This window comes from Phlebotomus papatasi, chromosome 2 (genome assembly GCF_024763615.1).
Source record: "Phlebotomus papatasi isolate M1 chromosome 2, Ppap_2.1, whole genome shotgun sequence".
Lineage (NCBI taxonomy): Eukaryota > Metazoa > Arthropoda > Insecta > Diptera > Psychodidae > Phlebotomus > Phlebotomus papatasi.
The window spans coordinates 104,572,632-104,590,359 of NC_077223.1; the positions used below are offsets into that span (position 1 = coordinate 104,572,632).

General features: G+C 33.9%; 1 long non-coding RNA gene across 1 annotated transcript in view; it reads left to right on the forward strand.

Annotated features, from left to right (window-relative positions):
• The first annotated feature begins 14,242 nt into the window (after positions 1-14,242).
• Positions 14,243-17,728, forward strand: part of LOC129800598 (uncharacterized) — a 132,961-nt gene continuing 129,475 nt past the window's right edge. Inside the window, exon 1 of the long non-coding RNA XR_008751637.1 lies at positions 14,243-14,292. This is a non-coding gene — a long non-coding RNA (uncharacterized LOC129800598). The remainder of the gene's footprint in view (positions 14,293-17,728) is intronic.

Below are 17,728 nucleotides of genomic sequence, written 5' to 3' on the forward strand. Positions count from 1 at the left end.
ACAATTAATTTTACACCAGACATTTTGTGATTAGAAGAAAAAAACAAGACGTGACAGTATATCCAATTAATTGAGGTGTTGCAAAAGAACTTTGTAATTTAGTAAAGCTTACCATAACTTCCTCATTTGAATTTTTGGTAGCAATAGAGGGGCTATTATTTTTAATTAAAAAGCTTAAGGGTATTATTAATCATTATTGTTAAGCTCTATGGATAAATTACAATCTTCCGGTCAGCTGGTGAATTAACTGAGAGTCATAATCACAGCTTCTGTAATGATGTAGTTCAGTGAACCATCTTAAATTAGCAGAGCACAAATGAGCAGTAAAAAATTAAATTTGATCAGAAAATATTGAAATTTGATCAGTTTTCAATTTAGAACTTTATGCCTCTGGCACACCTTTACTGTGTTATCACACTTTACTGTGTTATGATTTACATTAATTGTCGCTGGTGAGAGTCCAAATGTGTAATTTGTGTCTTTGAATCATTTTATGTTCAAAATTTGATCTATTTGTTGATAAAAAGGTAGACTTGGCCCGCAAAATTTGATATAAATTGATTTATAGCATTAATGCGAAAAATTAATGCGATTTTCTCTTTAATTTTTTAATGTGAAAAATATTTATGATTTAGGTAAATTTAAACTTATTTTTGCAGGCCAAGTCCACTTCTTTATCAATAAATAGAAAAACCCCAAATATTAAGTGGCTCAAAGACACAAATAACATATTTGGACGCTCACAAGCGACAATTAATGTGAATCACATTAAAATTTTAATGTGCAAGAGTGATAACGCCGTAAGATCAGGAAAATTTCATGAAGTTGAAATTCGAATATCTCTCTTTCTTAAAACCTACTCTTTCGTACTCTTCTTCTTCTTCTAAACATCACACCAAATTAAATTTAGTTCAGTTCAATTTTGAGTACGATAGACTGGGATAGACTTATGCAAATCTTTTGAGAAAGTAAGGGACGCTAATTTTGATTTCATGAAATCATACTGAGCTAAAAGATGTGCCGAAGGCATAATTCCTCTATAACCCTTTCTATCTCGCTATAATTTTATGAAATCAAAATTCGCATCCCTTCCATTCTCAACAGATTTGTATAAGTCTGCCCCACCCTTTTGGTCTCAAAATTAAATTGAACTAAATTGAATTTGTTATGACGTTTAAAAGAAGAAGAAGAGTCTGAAAGAGTGGATAGACATACGTGGAGCTTATAAGAAGGAAAGGGATGTGAATTTCGATTTCATGAAATTTTCCTGATCTAAAAGGTGTGCCGAAGAAGCTTTTAAATCAGGAATATTACATTCAGTTAAAACGTAATGCATTTATCTGTTTTACTCAATAACTTCTTCTTCTTATTCCTTTAAAGATCACAACAAATTGTATTTAGGTTTGAATGTGAAAATGGAAGACAAGAATTTTTCATTTTCCCTGTAATCAACTAAGATGCCAATCCCTCTAGTGTACCTTTCTGCTTCAGGAAAATTTTATTCTGTTTATTTCATACTTTGGCAATTAAATTCAATTGAACTAAATTGAATTGATTGTGATGATCATAGGAAGAAGAAGAGTGTGAGAAAATAGGTTAGATAAAACGCAAAACGTTAGATCAATTTTTGAATTTTACTTATCAAAATTTATTATTATACTAAATAAATTCCTTTTCTAATCAAATTTACTTTTTTTGTTGATTAAATTTATCTTTTTACCGATCTAATTTAATTTTAGAAAGCATTAACATGCACCTCATTTCCCCCCACCGCTCCTTTTTCCAATCAAAATCATGCTTTTTCAAGATTGCTCAAAAACTCGTCGTTAGATTTTCTTTGTTTTTGGGTATGTTTAAGAGATTACCCAGGCGAACTTTTTGTCCTTATAAGAAAATATCGTAGAATAATTCCTAATAACCGTTTTTCAAAGTCAAAGGTGAGAAAGGCTTTAGAAGGCGTATTTCTCAATTTAATGCGTTCATTTTTGAACTTGTTGGAAAGGTCTTGGAATATCTGAGAAGTCTGAATTGATTCCAATCGGTTATGAACCGATAATTAATTTTTATCCCAAAACCAATTGAATTCTTCTTAGCTATTTTAGGCAATCATTTTCATTACAATGGAAGAATATTTTAATCTATTTCGTATAATTCAATCTTCTCGTTCAGTAATAACCTTCCCGATTTGAGAGCTCTCTCCGGTTGAGATCCTTTCTACCGATGCGGAGGTATATCAGAGTGAACTTACGTAAAATCCCGTTGGAAGTTCGAACATTTAAACTGACGAGTTACACAAAAGTGAGCAAATTCATGAAAAGGACATTTGTCTCAATAAAATTGCAATTGAAACGTTCTGCCATTCTGAAATTTCATAAAAATTCTCAAAAAATTTCCTTTTTGCAGCAAATGTTTGCACACTATTGTTGACATTGTTGACGGTTGAAGTGTCAAGAATACCGAAATTCGAAATGGCAGAACAAACAGCGCTAAAGCGGCGAGTACGTTAATTTGCACTTAAGGCTCCCGCTAGATTTTCGAATAGGTTTGCCTTGGCTTTCGAGGGACTTTGTCACTTCGAAAGGTTATTAATGAACTAACCCAGTTTGTATTACGTTTAATTTTTAAAGTTCTATTGTAACTTACTTAAGACCTTTCTAAAAAATACCCATACATGAAAATCCATCGGGCCGATTCTGAGATAAACCCTTTTTTTTTGAAAAAAAAATATAAACTATCGATCAATACACTGACTGAGAGAAATCCGAAAAAGTTAAAATAACATTCCGGAAATGTTAATTTTACCCTGCATTATTGATCCGAAATCGGTGTTAATATTATACTTTTTAGGTGTATTGTGGGTTAAAGTTACCCTTCTTTATGTTAATTTTACACTTAAAATAGTGTAAAATTAACATTAAAAAATTTTGATATATTTTTACACCTAGAAAGTGTTAAAGTTGCGTGGAAAAAAGTTAATCGCACCCTCTTTTTTTCTCAGTGTCGGGATATAAAGGAAAAGGGTTACTATAGTGTTCTGTTTTTCTTAAGTACTAAGTATTATAAAACAAAAACAAAACTCTGAACAAACTGATCTGATACTTGTAACAACCTTAGTGACCTTAAATTATTCCAAAGAAACAAATGGCCAGAAGTCCTAAAGTTAGTATGTTACTTATATGTTTTACTGAAGCAGAGTTAATTGTGATGGGAGCAGAATTCAGAAGTACACATAGTTCTGTATCGTAGATCCGAGTGTCTTTGCATCTGTGCTTTTCGTAAGCTTTTCTTTAAATTCACGCTCGTAATAGTGATGCAAAGAACACAAGGATCATTTAAGGATGGTCTAATGATCATCCTTAAGTTCTAGAATTAAAGAAAAGCTTATGAAAAGCAGTGCAGTAGTGGTGCAGTGACCAAATCTATGGTTATTTACAAATAATATAGGGAGAAATTGCTTCTTGGGTTCTTTAAATGGATTTTCAAGGTCAAAAGGTTAATAGTTCTAAAAGACATATCTTTCAACTGACTGCCAAAAGGTCAATTTTGTATTGTATTGGTTTATATTGGTGTGGATCTATAGTGGATCAAAGATAATTAATCTTCTTTCAAGAAAACATTCTATCAAAATTCATAAGTTCGTGCATTCTGCAAAGTTTTCAGCCACCCGACTCTTTAATGCGATTTAATATATCGTTAACAGACAAAAGGTGTGTAAAAATCTGTGGAAAGTAACGAATTTCCAGTGGTATTTCCCTTATTTACCTTGCAGGTGGTTCTAAAATGATATTCATATAAAATTAACAATGATTTCTCCCTATCTTGGCCGTTTTTTTTCTTCTCCTGGCATTGCCAGAAACCGTGGAACAATTGTATTTTTGAGGAAGGAAGAAGAGCTCTTTGGTTAGAAAAAAGGGGAAAGACACTGAGAAAATCTCCGAAGTGTATCGAGAGAGAGAGTCTGGAAGTCACTGCAACTCCTCAAGCATTACATCCTTTTCTCATGATCACGGAAAGGTGTCTTCCTCTCCCAAGAAGTAAAGAAGTTCTGGGGCGAAAATCAGCCAAATGCAACGGAAAGCCATCTCTGGAGGGGGGAGGGAGATATTGTTGCTATTCCCATGACTTTTTGTATCAATTGTGTATCCGTGAATTCTTCTCACACGGGAGGACTGGTAATGTTCAGAGGGGCTTCACGTGGCCACGAAGCACAATGGGAGACGGAGTGTCTGAGAGACGCGCCAGAAAGCCACCAGGTGTGTGACCCGGCCGGGTGTTTCACTTCTCCTGACTCTTGGATGGCATTTTGCATTTTGAACCACTTGAATCACTGTCGATGGATCTCTACAAGGGCACAACCGGAAGTGCGATTGAGATCTTATCCGCGAATCTCTGCAATTTCATTTTCATTTTATTAATAATGGCAACATCCAATGTTGATGCTTTGATGATAAATATTTTAATTATCAGCTAATTTTGTGCCATTGCACCATTTGAGATATAACCCACAAATGCAATATTAAATTGATGGGTAGAAATTTTGAGCGAAAGACCGGGAATTGCGCCTGTTTGACAGATGCATCAACATCCCATGAGAAATTTACACGAGGGATCAGAAATATTCACATCTGCGTTTGATGCACAATTTCCAAGCAGAGCAAATGTTTCTCATAATTTGTGCTAACAAAAATCTCATTGACAATTTATACGGTGAAAAGTTTATTCGCGGTGTAGTGTCATCAGAATTTCCCGGAAAATCAAAAAAAAATTAAGCTTGGTAAGCAGGACATAGTAGAATCCGATAAATTGGTTTTGAGGGTGACGACGGACGGATAGAGAGAGAATGAGTAAGAGACCAGAAAACCCCAAGTAACTATCTCTCACCGTTTGGCCTCTGGAACTAGAATGACTTTGATGATACTTCTTCAATTCCCAGATGGGATGGTATTTCTTCCTTTCCTCAGAGTTAATGGAGATTTTAACAGAGTTCAAATGGAGAATTACAAAATTACAAAGGAAGATTTAAATAAGGTAAAGTGCCCTCGAGTCGACCAGATCCTCAATTCGACCGGTAGAGTTATTTATTCAATTTATTTATATTTGCACTAATATTTGGCGTATGATTCAAGATCGAAAATTTGTGTCCATAATCCACTATTCCATGTGATTCCAATGAGATTCCATTATGATTCCAATGATTCTAAGTGGGTGATTCTCTTAATGATCCAACTCGGTGTTCCGTGATTCTCAATTATTCCAATTTGTGATTCAGTTTATTCCGCGGTGCTCAAATTTCTCTTACTTGAGAATAATTTTTCATTTTGCTATGTAGGATTAATTTTGTTTGATTATTTCTGGCTATGGAAGTCCTTTTGGGTTCTGTAGACGGAACCGGAAAGTCAAAAAATATTGCAGGTTGCGTTTTAACAAATAACACTCTGAAAAAAGTCTGTTCAAATAATTTCGTCAGATACTTATCTTTAAGATTTTTGCAGAGAATATTTACAACTCTGCCGAAAATCTGCCGATAAATCTTTAGACATTCCTGCAAATTTTATTTAGACCTGGGACAAAATTCTTTTGAAAGGTTCTGCAGATTCTCTGACGAATCCCTCTGTATACTCTGACGAATTCTTGTCAATAATTTATTGATTATTTGTAGAAATTTTTTTTTAAAAATTATGTATGAGCATTATAGTTTCTTTTCTCAAAACGGTTTTACTTAAAAAAAATAGAAGTGTAAAAAATAATTAGAATCAAATCAATATGAGAATTTAAAAATTCGTCATTTTTTAGCTTAAATATTTACTATTTAGTAAATAGCTGGAGACTTTCAGAAAATATCCTAAATTCCTTCAACCTTCTACTTCTATTACGTAAAAACATCAGAAAAAAAATAACTTTAGGTAGTCAGGAAAAATTATTTTTTATTATGGGACACCGGTGTTCCAATAGTGTTTAAAGGTCTAAGAACGAGAAGCTTTTCAGTGACTGAAAATCAACAATAACAATGAAATATAAAACAAAAGCAATGAAATATCTTACATCCGACCTTAGAAAATCCAACAGATAAGGACAAAAAGAGCCAAAAGATTTAGATTTTCAAACTGTATTAATGAATGATAATTTTCACTCTAATGAAAAATATTATTTATATTCCAAAAAAAAGATTTGCTTAAAAAATTAGAAATATATAGAAAATAAATAAATAAAAAAAATCACTCATCAATACGGTAATTTGAAAGTTCGTCACTTTTGAGCTTAAATATTTAGTTATTGTTTCAAACAGCTGGAGAGTTGCAAAAAAAATATTCTAAATTTCTACAACCTTCTACTTTACGATTATGTACAAACATTTGACAGAAATACTTTTAGGAAGTAAGGTATAATATTTTTTTTCTATGGATCATTGGTGAGTAATGTCCAACGCACAATAACTTTTATTTAGTAAACATATTTTTGACTTTTCAATGAGAGTGAGTGAGATCTAAATCTAGTCATCTCGCTCATTCTCATGGGAAATTTTGAAAACATGTTTACAAACAAAAGTTATTGTGCGCTGGTTATAAATCATACTTAGAAGGTTTTAAAGGTCACTGAATTTAAGTTCTTTACTTTAATTCATTACAAACTCTATTAAATTAAGAGTAGCTATTCAGGAAGACAAATTGGTAACCAGAATTCAAATTAGGGAAAGAGGATGAAGGCGTATTTCAAAAAGTTCGACGGGAAGACAAATTTAATCTTCGAAATTAAATGATTTTTGAAGATTATTCACTGTTTTTCGAAAATTGTCTTTACGAATTCATGCAACTGTGCGAATAGTATGGAATCTTGATCGCAAGGCGAGGAATAATCAGAAGAACTTGGATTTATGATTTAAGGAGTTAGGGTAAACCTTTGTAGCGTTGTAGCTTAGTTTTGATGTAGGAATCTAAGATATTTTTTGAAAGCTCCCAGATATTTGCTGTATAATAAATATTTCAGATTAAAAATAAAAATAAATTCAATTTTTCACATTAATGATTGAATTTTAATATTTTTTATATTTCTACTTTTATAGCTCGAACTCAAAATATGATATATTTTTTAAGCAAAAATTTTTTGAAACAGAAAGCTACATAATTTCAACAAAGTAAAAGTTATCATTTATCGGTATTTTCAGGAATACTTCGTAAATTTCATGGATCATATTGTCAAAATGATAGCAATCGTAAATAAGGGATTCTGTGATTCCATTTGATTCCAGTGATTCCAATTGATTCTAGTGATTCTTGTATGGATTCCATTTGAGATTCTATCAGAATCTGATCAGTGATTCTATGGATTCCATGGATTCTAGCGGAAAAATTTGTCGGTATTCCATACTTGAGTAACCCCTTGCGTATGATCTAATATTAATAGGTCAATTATTCCATAGATAAATACCAATCAGTGACAATTTTATAGAAATTCATCATTAACACATTTATTCGAATAAAGATCATCGGTCGAGTCGAGGAATCGGTCGACTCAAGGGCACTTTACCTTACATGATCTTCACAGATCTGGAAAAAGCTTTCGAACGTGTCTCTTGAAGGATTATTAAGGAAGTTCTTCGAAGAAGTGGAGTATCAGATTACTGTAATACAGGATCCTCACGTTCAGTACTAACCTTCCCGATTTAAGAGCTGTCTTCGATTGAGGTTTTCCGGTTTTTCTTTACCAATTCGGAGGTATATCGAAGAAAACTTATCTAAAACCCTGTTGAAAGTTCGAATATTTAAATCGACGAGTTACACAAAAGTGAACCAGTTCCTGTAGACATTTATTTTAATGAAATTGCAATTCAAACGTTCTGCCATCCAGAAATTCCATAAAATTACATAAAAATCACTTTTTGCAGTAAACGTTTGCACACTGTTATTGACATTATATGTGGACGATTGAAGTGTCAAAAATACCTAAAATTCGAAATGGCAGAACAATCAGCGCTAAAGCGGCGAGTACTTAAACTTGCACTTAATGCTTCCGCTAGACTTTTGAATAGGTTTGGCTTGGCTTTCGAGTGGCTTTGTCCCTTCGAAAGATTTATTACTGAACGGAGCCCATATAGGGAGAAGGTTTTGCACCTTCGTAATGTTGCAGCTTCGTAAAAGTTGATTTTTTCCAAGTTACTAAATGAATTTCATCCATGGACATATGATCTAAAAGCTAGTCCTACACCTAACATTTCCTGACGAACTTGGAAGCCTAGGCCTTTTTTTCTGGGTCCAAAAGGCAAAAATAAAAAAAAAATGAGCCTAAAATCATAATTCTGATGTGTGATATTTTATGCATTTTTCACACATCAAGTGTCTTTTCGGAAAAGCAACTATTTCAAGTTTTAGAGGGTTTATTAGAGTTAATATTTACCGTGAAAATCTTTTGCTTGAAGGGAGTCGTTTTTGTGGGTGGAGGAAAATTCATAAAAATTATCACCTTTGCAGCTCAGGAAAATTGAATTTTGGAGCTTCGTAAAAACATTTGTCAAAATTACTGACCACTGCTCACTATTTTGGTTGGTCATTTTTGAAATCAGTTACGTTCGAAATATGTTCTGTAAGACCGATTGGAAGTGTTAGAGAAAATTCGAGGATTACGATAGGTGCGATTATGAGAGAATCATACCTAACCAAGCTCTTAACTGACTGTTAGAATGCAGAGAAAAAATGGTTTTCCGAGTGTTAGAAAAATAGCTTAAAATTGATTTTTAATACGTGATACCTCCTACAAATGGTGAAAACAAGTAGATGAAAGATCCATCTAAGTAGTGATGCCCAAATTTTTGTGTCCGGTGTAATGTTTTCTGGGAAAATGAGGCCTACATAGGTGGGAAAAAGTGGTACGAAGCTGAGTTAACCAGGACACCTTCATAAAGAATGCCGTTTCTTTTTGATTTTCCTGTAGAGGAAAATCCGAGGACTTACAGGAATTTTGTAAGGCTGAATTATGAACCCAATAAGTAAGAGATTTTTTTTTTGATTATAGTGATATAACTGATTCGGTGTGTGTGGTATTCAGTAAAAAATCTAAATCTTGGACTCCTTTTTTAATACGAACCTTCAAAACCTTCCTCTATATCTTGATACGACACAAGTACGCAGTTTGATTGGAATTGGAGAATGGTTTGGCATGAGCGTACATCAGTGTTCACCGCTCTCTGATCCTTTCTGTTCAGACCGAGGCGTCATGAACTCTGCCCTATATGTAGGTGATATGGTGTTGGTGGACAAATCAGGAATTTGTCCCTGATTTGTCCTGATTGCAATGCAGACTAGATATCAGGAAGAAGGCATTAGAACAGAGACTTGCAAGAACCGTTAAAACCGAATAAACGTCAAATGAAACATGTACATCAATGGTCAAAACGCTATTAGAACAAACTTATTTTGACGTTTATTCGGTTTCAACGGTTCTTGCACACCTCTGCATTAGAGGGTGAAGGATTCAGAAGTAGAGTATATGCACCTCAACTTCAGCGATGACAGAAGTGATATATCCGACGCTGATTCTGTGGCTGCAGATATTAGTACATAATTTGTTCAAATAGATCAACATAAAAATCAACAGGCGAATAGGCACAGTAGTTGGTCTGACCTATCCCGCCGCCAAAATGAAGATTTTTTTAAAGGACCTTCAGAACATGTTTTATCAAATTTCCCGGACCTTTTTTCTCACGCGGACTTCCTCCCGAAAAATTCCCACTGAATTCCTACCGTCAGCTGCTCCTTTTTCCACATGTATTCGCTCCTGAAACATCGCGCTAAATCAAACCCCACAATCAAAAACTCGTCTCTCCTGATAGACCATTTATGCTCATATGGAAAATGTGAATTAATATCGCAATAATCCCAGAATGAGCATGTTGACATTGAGAGGAGAAAATCACACACAGTCAATATGCCATTGAAATGTGGCCTGGAAGCACCAGCAGGAGTTCATTGCATTTTTGGCCATTGTATTATAGTTTTATTATTGTGCGCTATAATGGATTAAAAGGCATACACGGGAGTTAGGGTACTATACTCGAGACTATTTAGCCGAAAAAAAAACAAGCACCATTTGCGGGAATTCAGCCCAGCTGAAGAACTGGATTGAAATCGTGTGAATTTCTCACAATCCCAGCACCGTTGAATCCCTCTCGTGTTTGCCCTCTAAGCACTCTCCAATGATCTTCAGCATCAGAGTCGAGAGATTCTTGTTCTTAGATAAATTGGACCACGGATGGATGCTAATAGAGCTCATAACACGATTTCTATGGATTGTTATTATTTTTTTTTCTCTCTTAATCCCTGGGATGAGCTTCCGCTCCCGAAGCCCCAATTACTCAATTAGAAAGTTCATAGCCCATTGTAGACTTCTTCTAGACACCAATAAGGAAACTTCAAATTAAGCGGTATGTTGGTGTTTTTATGTGGTTTGGTTTCATAAAGAAATTGTCACATGGGTGTCTTTATTCTGCTCAACAACCGGATAGATTAATTGTCTCTCATTGCATTTAGACGACAACATAAGGCATTTGCTTTGAGTATTTCACGTGGCAGGAGAATGAGGAAAGTGTCTTGTGAAAAATGACTACTATCATCAACTTCAGAGGACAATAATGTCCCATATATAGGAACAATTTAAGAATAATATTTCAGTGTCTGCACCTGAAAGAAATATAACAACTCTCTATAATTACGAGTTTTTGGCCTATATGCACAACTGACTTTATAAATTATTATTCTTGAATAGGGGAAAGTTTTGAAGCTTCGAATGATGGAAGTATCGTATCTTTGATGTGGAATGAATCTGATCCATCTGACCTTAATTACAGCAAGAGACAAAAATTTTATGGTACGATACTTTCGTCATACGAAGCTTCAGAACTACCCCCTGCGATCTATACTTCTTAAGAAAAGATTTAATAATGTTATTTGTAAAAAATTTGAAAAAAATCGTCTATAAAGAAGGCTTTTAGAAAGAATGAATGTTCTACGGGGCAGCGGGACATCTTTAAATTGTAGCACCTGCTAGATAGGGATTTTCCATCCTATAATGAAATTGAGCCTTTTCATGAAACTTATTTGAAAAGTATTACATGAAAAAAAAACAATAGGTTTGCGGAGTTAAATTATATCATGGTAATGTCTACTTTCGTTTAAAAATAATAAAAAGAAGCCCTATTTTAAAGGTGTCCTAATTCAAAGGTACCCTTGTCTTCCATACTTGTTTCAACCAAAAATAGCTTAAGATTTACTCTCGGAAGTATTATTATTACTCATGTCGAGGCATAAAATTTACACATGTCTTGTATAATAACGGGCCACGTCAATGGCAAGCGAGTTTGCCGACATTAAGTCCCCTATAGGGGACCCCCCTATAGAAGTATACTCCTCATGAAGCAGGAGACAATGGACAAACACACAAGTGTGGAGTAGTTTGAATTACCCAACAGTCACAAAGGCTAGGTCAGAAATAAAGGCTAGGTAAAGGACACTTAAATTACCAATATGACTGATACCGCAGATGGAATACCTATGTCTCTATGCAACGGGCTCAAATGTCATTTTTGGATTTCGAACGAACTATTGCTCTGCACAAAAGAAGCTTGTTCTTCTGGCTAAGTCCAGACCTAGGACCTACAAGGTTCATTAACCCTTTAAGGACGATTGGAACACCGGTGTCCCATAAAGAAAATAATTTTTTCTGGCTACCCATAGTTATTTTTTTCTCATGTCTGTACATAATTGCAAAATAGAAGGTTGAAGGAATCTAGAATATTTTTTGCAAGTCTCTAGATATTTGCTATTTAATAAATATTTAAGCTGAAAAATGGCGAATTTTTAAATTCTCAAATTCATAATTGATTTTATTTATTTTTTATACTTCCAATTTTTTTTAAGAAAAACCCTTTTGGCAATAAAAACTACAATACTCATACGTAATATTTTTCATTAAAGCGAAAAATATTATTTATTGGTATTCTCAGAAAAATTACTTAAATTTTTGGGCTATTTTTGTCCCTATCGTTCATAGAAGCACAAAATACACCAAATTAGACTCTGTTGAACTTTCCAAGGTTAGACTTATAATTGATTACGTTTCTCAGTTTAATTTTTATTGTTGATTTTCAATCCGTAAAAAGTGTCTCGTCGTTAAAGGGTTAAAGCCCCTACTGAATTCCTAGGTTTCGCCTAAATGATCTTTATTAGACCTGAAAATGATATTTTGTTCTTAATATTGACCCCAAGATATTTAACTGACTTTATCTAGTCTACTGCAAGACGTTTAATTGTAATACTCATTATCATGATATTATTCCTGGACTCTGCCTTATGGTAGATAAGTATGGCTTCCGTTTTACCGGAATTTATCTTAATTTTCCATGTGTAAAAACCATCATGAATAAGATCAAGTCCTTTATTCTTCTCGTTCAGTAATAACCTTCCCGGTTTGAAAGCCCTCTCCGGTTTAGGTTCTTTCTGTAGAGAGACTGGGGCAAAAAGTCACAAAACGGATATTTTATTTTTTTACAAGCTACTATAGTGCCCCAGAAATTTCTAATTAGTGCAGTTTTATCTCTTTCGCGTCACACTTTTATTCAGCAGATGAATTCATATAAAATTGAGTTTTTCCTAATGCTTTTTGATCAAATATAATAGTTCAGAGAGGAAAAAAATTCCATTGCGTGAAAACTCGAAAAAACCTCGGGTCATATATGACCCTATTGTCCTCAAGGGAAGTGTACATACTATTTTCAAAATCTATATCACGGGCTTTCTAAGAGTTTTTTTGCTTGAAGTTATTAATTTGGCCAAAACCATGGCAAACTGGATTATCTTGATGAACACTGTACTCCTAGTGTTCAAGGAATCTTCCTGGTAATCCCTTGAACAGTTACTGTCACAATATTTTGAGTGGTATTTTTCAAAAATAAACTTATCCACATATTTATTCACACACAATACAATTGCACAATATGAGACGCTTGCAGAATACTCTAAAATATTGCAAAATATGTTATAATTCATCAGATATAAGATGAAATGTCCAGGAGCAAGATGTCCCAACTACATTTCGCTAGAGGTTTGGGACGAAAACACTGTTACCCTTGGGGACAATAGGGTCATATATGACCCGGAAATTCTACACGCTTTTCTGGAAAATTGACAGTAGTTTATTATATCAAAATATGCAATATACAATCTTTGGATATTCTATTTTGTGTTTCTAAAGAACTTTTTGCTGAAAAAAATAAATTAATATAAAAAATTTTGAAAAAGAAAAGTCATTTCACAAAGTTCGAAATTAGTGATTTTTGATCTCAAATATTTTCTTTTCCTGAATATCTGGAGTCTTGAGAAAATTAGTCAAGAATCTTACATCCTTCTATTATGATGCCGTGCACAAACAGATAGATTTCAATTAATGTAAATAGTCAAAAAAATTGTTTTTCCCCGGGTCATATATGACCCTAATGACGCGAAAGAGTTAAGGCGAGAACGTGACCTTTTTTACCAAAACTTGGTACTGTCTTTCACTCAGTTGAGACAGCACAAGTTTTATGAGTTGGACATTTTGTAAGTCAGTCCCTGATGCCATACCGTATCAGATCAGAAGCTTATCCAATGTCCCAAGTGAACTGACCATGATGGTAAACTTTCGCCACTTGGCATTATTGATGATATGGTTTTGGTGGAGTTTCTATTTAAATTAATTCATTGTGGCTTTGTCTCCCGAAGTATACGCTTAAGTGTTAATCTCTCAAAATTTATGAAACTTTCAATAAGTAATTGCACGGGATCTTTTATTTGGATTACTTAAGTAATTCTTCGAAGAAAGATCACATTCATCTTGATGAAAAGCGTCCTTTTAGGCAATGATCTTATGGAAGAATTATGAAATACCTTCTTTTCCCTACAATTTTGCTACTCTTTTTGTTTTAGAATCAACCAAAAGTCTGCTGAGTGAGCAAACTAGGGTAAAGTGGTACAAGTTGGACAATGCAATGGTACAATTTGGACAGGGCTTTTTGTCTTGATAAATTAAGTACTTATTTTTTTTGTATATTTTTAATGCTTTAGTGTTATAATTTGGTTTCTTGTGCTTAAAAACAAATTTTGTACTGTATTTATCAAGAAAAAAGCCATGTCCAACTTGTACCGGCAAATTGTACAACTTGTAACACTAATTCCAAATTATATCACTTTACCCTAATTCTATTGTTTAATTACTTTTCAGAGCTTTCGCTGTGTCCTGCTGATTGTGCTGATAATCATAAATTAGTTTGTAAGTATAAAATTTTTAATTTGAGAATTTATTAAGGGCAAAATAGGGTTAAACTACGCTATTTATTTGAAAATCTTTCACCGACAAAATGTTATTCATATTCATTAACACATTTTTTTCTCTTATTGCTACTTCATCACGCTCTCATATCTGGTGGTCTCTAACTCTCTCATATGGCGCACAATGAATGCGTTATAGTGTGATAAAAAGTATCATATGTTCAATTTATTTGACGGCTGTGTGTACAGTTTAATTTAACTAATTGCATTTCATTATTCTGATATCAAATGCGAGAGAGAGAGAGAGTTCGGTAGCGTATGGCAACCACATCGTGCTGCGTTTGAAAATGAGATGATATTGTAGGAACATTTGCCAGGACATATGTTGATTCTTTCAAATTTTCCACACAAAATCCCTCATCTGGTTTTGTGCAAAAATGATTGGTTTCCGGGACGGGATGTTTAGGTTTTTGAAGTGTATTTCTGTGTGGCTTGAAATTCTCGGGAAAATTTTCAAGGAGAGTTTTCTCTCTTGCGGTGTCGTCTTTCGTTGGAGGATGCAAGGAAATGAATTTACTTAGAAGGAAAAAAATGAGGATTCAGAATGGGTAAAAAAAATTGTGTAAAATTATGACAAATGTGGGTCCCATATGAGTAGCAAACACACCACAAAATTAGGGTGGCTAAATGCCGATATTAAGTTCTGCTCTTGGATATAGCCCAAGATGGTCTAACCAGAGATTTCTCTCAACACCCGCCCTTTTTTCCTCTTACCCTCCACTCAATTAGACTTTTATTAACACAAATTTGGAAAAAAAAATTGTTGACCTTGTCAACATTCCAGACTGTCATTGTTGGTTAATTTGAAGTCATGCAAAGATGATGCGAGATACGGGTTTCTTCTTGACATGCTGACCCAAGTAGCATACTAGGTTGTCGTTCTAGAACGAGACTCTTCTATTAAGTTTCAAAACCTAGGTTAGGAGAACACTATTCACACTTTAGTGAAATGCTTTGGGGTAGCCCTAAGGTCTATTCCCTCCGTTACATCAAAATTACGTTATTTTTACATCTATCGCACGTTATATTAATCACAAACTACGCGTTGTAAAACATGTTTACACACAAAAGTTATTCTGCGCTGGTCATTACTCCAGAGAACATTGATGATAATAAAATATTTATCTATCTATCTACCTATCTATTGTAAACATAATATAGAGAAGAAAATGCTTTTTGGGTTATTTCTGCGCAATTGTTATCCAAATATCTGTCAAAAAATTATTTTTAGTTCCTTTACTCTTTCATTGACAAGAGAAAAACAGTTCGACAGAGGTAGAAGTACATTCCATTCCTCTTTTCTTACTTCCCGGAAAGTCATGTAAAGTTTTTATTCGAAGTCATGCACGGAAAGTTCGACCTCGCGGTGATTTTGATAATATTTTCCTTCATTATCTCTTCTGACTTTAATGCCGAGTGGCAAATCCTTTTCTTAGACAGTTACACTATCGGTGCTGACCAAAATCTCGAAAACTTGGAATTCCGAAAGCCAAATTTCCGGATGAGTCAAAATGATGAATGGATCGAGATTTCGAAAGGATCAAAATCCGAAATTTATTTCTTAATTTCAGAATTTACTGCCAGGGGACAATTTTTTTTCTTTGATAGTTGCATTACCGATGTCGGTAAAAATCTTGAAAGCCGAAATTTCGAATACCAAAATTCCCAAAAGCCGAAATTCCGAACATCAAAATTCACAAAAGCCAAGTTTTCGGATGAGTCGAAGTGCTGAATGGATCGAAATTTCGAAAGGATCAAAACCCGAATAAGCCAAAAATTTTATTTCTTAATATTAGAATTTAGTGCCAGATGACAAATTCTTTTCTTTGATAGTTGCATTATCGATGTCGGTAAAAATCTTGAAAGACGAAATTTCGAATACCAAAATTCCCAAAAGCCGAAATTCCGAACATCAAAATTCACAACAGCCAAATTTTCGGATGAGTCGAAATTCTGAATGGATCGAAATTCCGAATGGGTCAAGAATTTAATTTCTTAATTTTAGAATTTCTCAATGGGCTTTTAAGAATTTGGGATTTTGGCGTTCGGGATTTTTGCTTTAAAGATCTTAGCTTTTCGGAATTATGGCTGTCTGGCATTTCGACCAGTGCAGGATTTAGGATTTCGGGATTTTTTCTATTCAAGATTTTAGATTTCCAAGATTTTGACTTTTCAGAATTTTGACCCATTCGGCATTTTTCCGTTCGGCATTTTAGTTTGCAGAATTTTGACAGGGACCCCTATCTCCGTTCCATTACATTTTTTAATGCTTGAGTTTCATTCTCAATTGAAATAACTATCTTTCCTTACCTACATCAATTTTAAATGTGTTTTTATAACAAAAATAGTGAAAGCAAGAACAATTATAGAATTAATTTTGAATTTAGTTTGAGAGGATATAATATGTCTTTGTTTTTTTTCTTCAAATTACTCACAACGCCATCAGCTTATATAGTCATTGAGGCCATTACATCGTCGCATTAGATTGAGATTTGTTTAATTTTTTTCGATGTAAACGGCAAATCCAATACGACCCCTCGTATCGAATTGGATTGGATTCAACTTGTCCCAAATGTCCCAAAAATTTTCGGAGAGCGCGAAGCGAAATTCGGAGTACATTTGACGTATAACCTAACCTTAATTTTGTGTTATTATGGTGAAGAAGCTACGTACAAAATAAAATATTCAGGCTTTTTTGTGTTTTACGCGAAGATATGGGTGACAAAAAGGTTAAAAAGAAGTGGCAAACCAAGGAGACGAAGGTCCTTCTCCAAATTGTGCATGAGAAGGAGTTTGTGGCGATGATGGACTCCAAAAAATTCCGCAACCAAGAAGTGTTTCCGGAAGTTGAAAAAGAGTTCCTTAAACAAGGATATCAACGTGATGTTAAGCAGATTGAAATTAAATTTAAGAATCTTAGTATTATTTTTAACCTCACAAAAATATCATCCCGCTAAAAATCCAATTCAATCTCAACAGTACGATATAAACAGACAAGATTGGATTCGGATTTTGGGACAATCCAATCTCAATCTAATGCGACGATGGAAATGGCCTCATTGATTATAATCAAACTCACCATTTAGTTATTTTATAGTAATAATTACGTCATTATAACCTTAAAGTTATATCGCATTCCAAAAGAATGATCTGAGTATGCCCAAAGAATTACAATGATCATACGATAAAAAAACCTTATCTTAACTTCATTTTGTAAATCAGAATATGCTTCTTGGGTAAGGTTCTTCTCAGACCGAAATTCCTGGACCGCAATTCACGCTCAACAAATTTATCGGAGAGCATTTTTCAAGAAATATGCGAGATATGCCAAGACTTATTAATTTTTTAAATCAAACAAAATTTTTGAATTCCTTCCG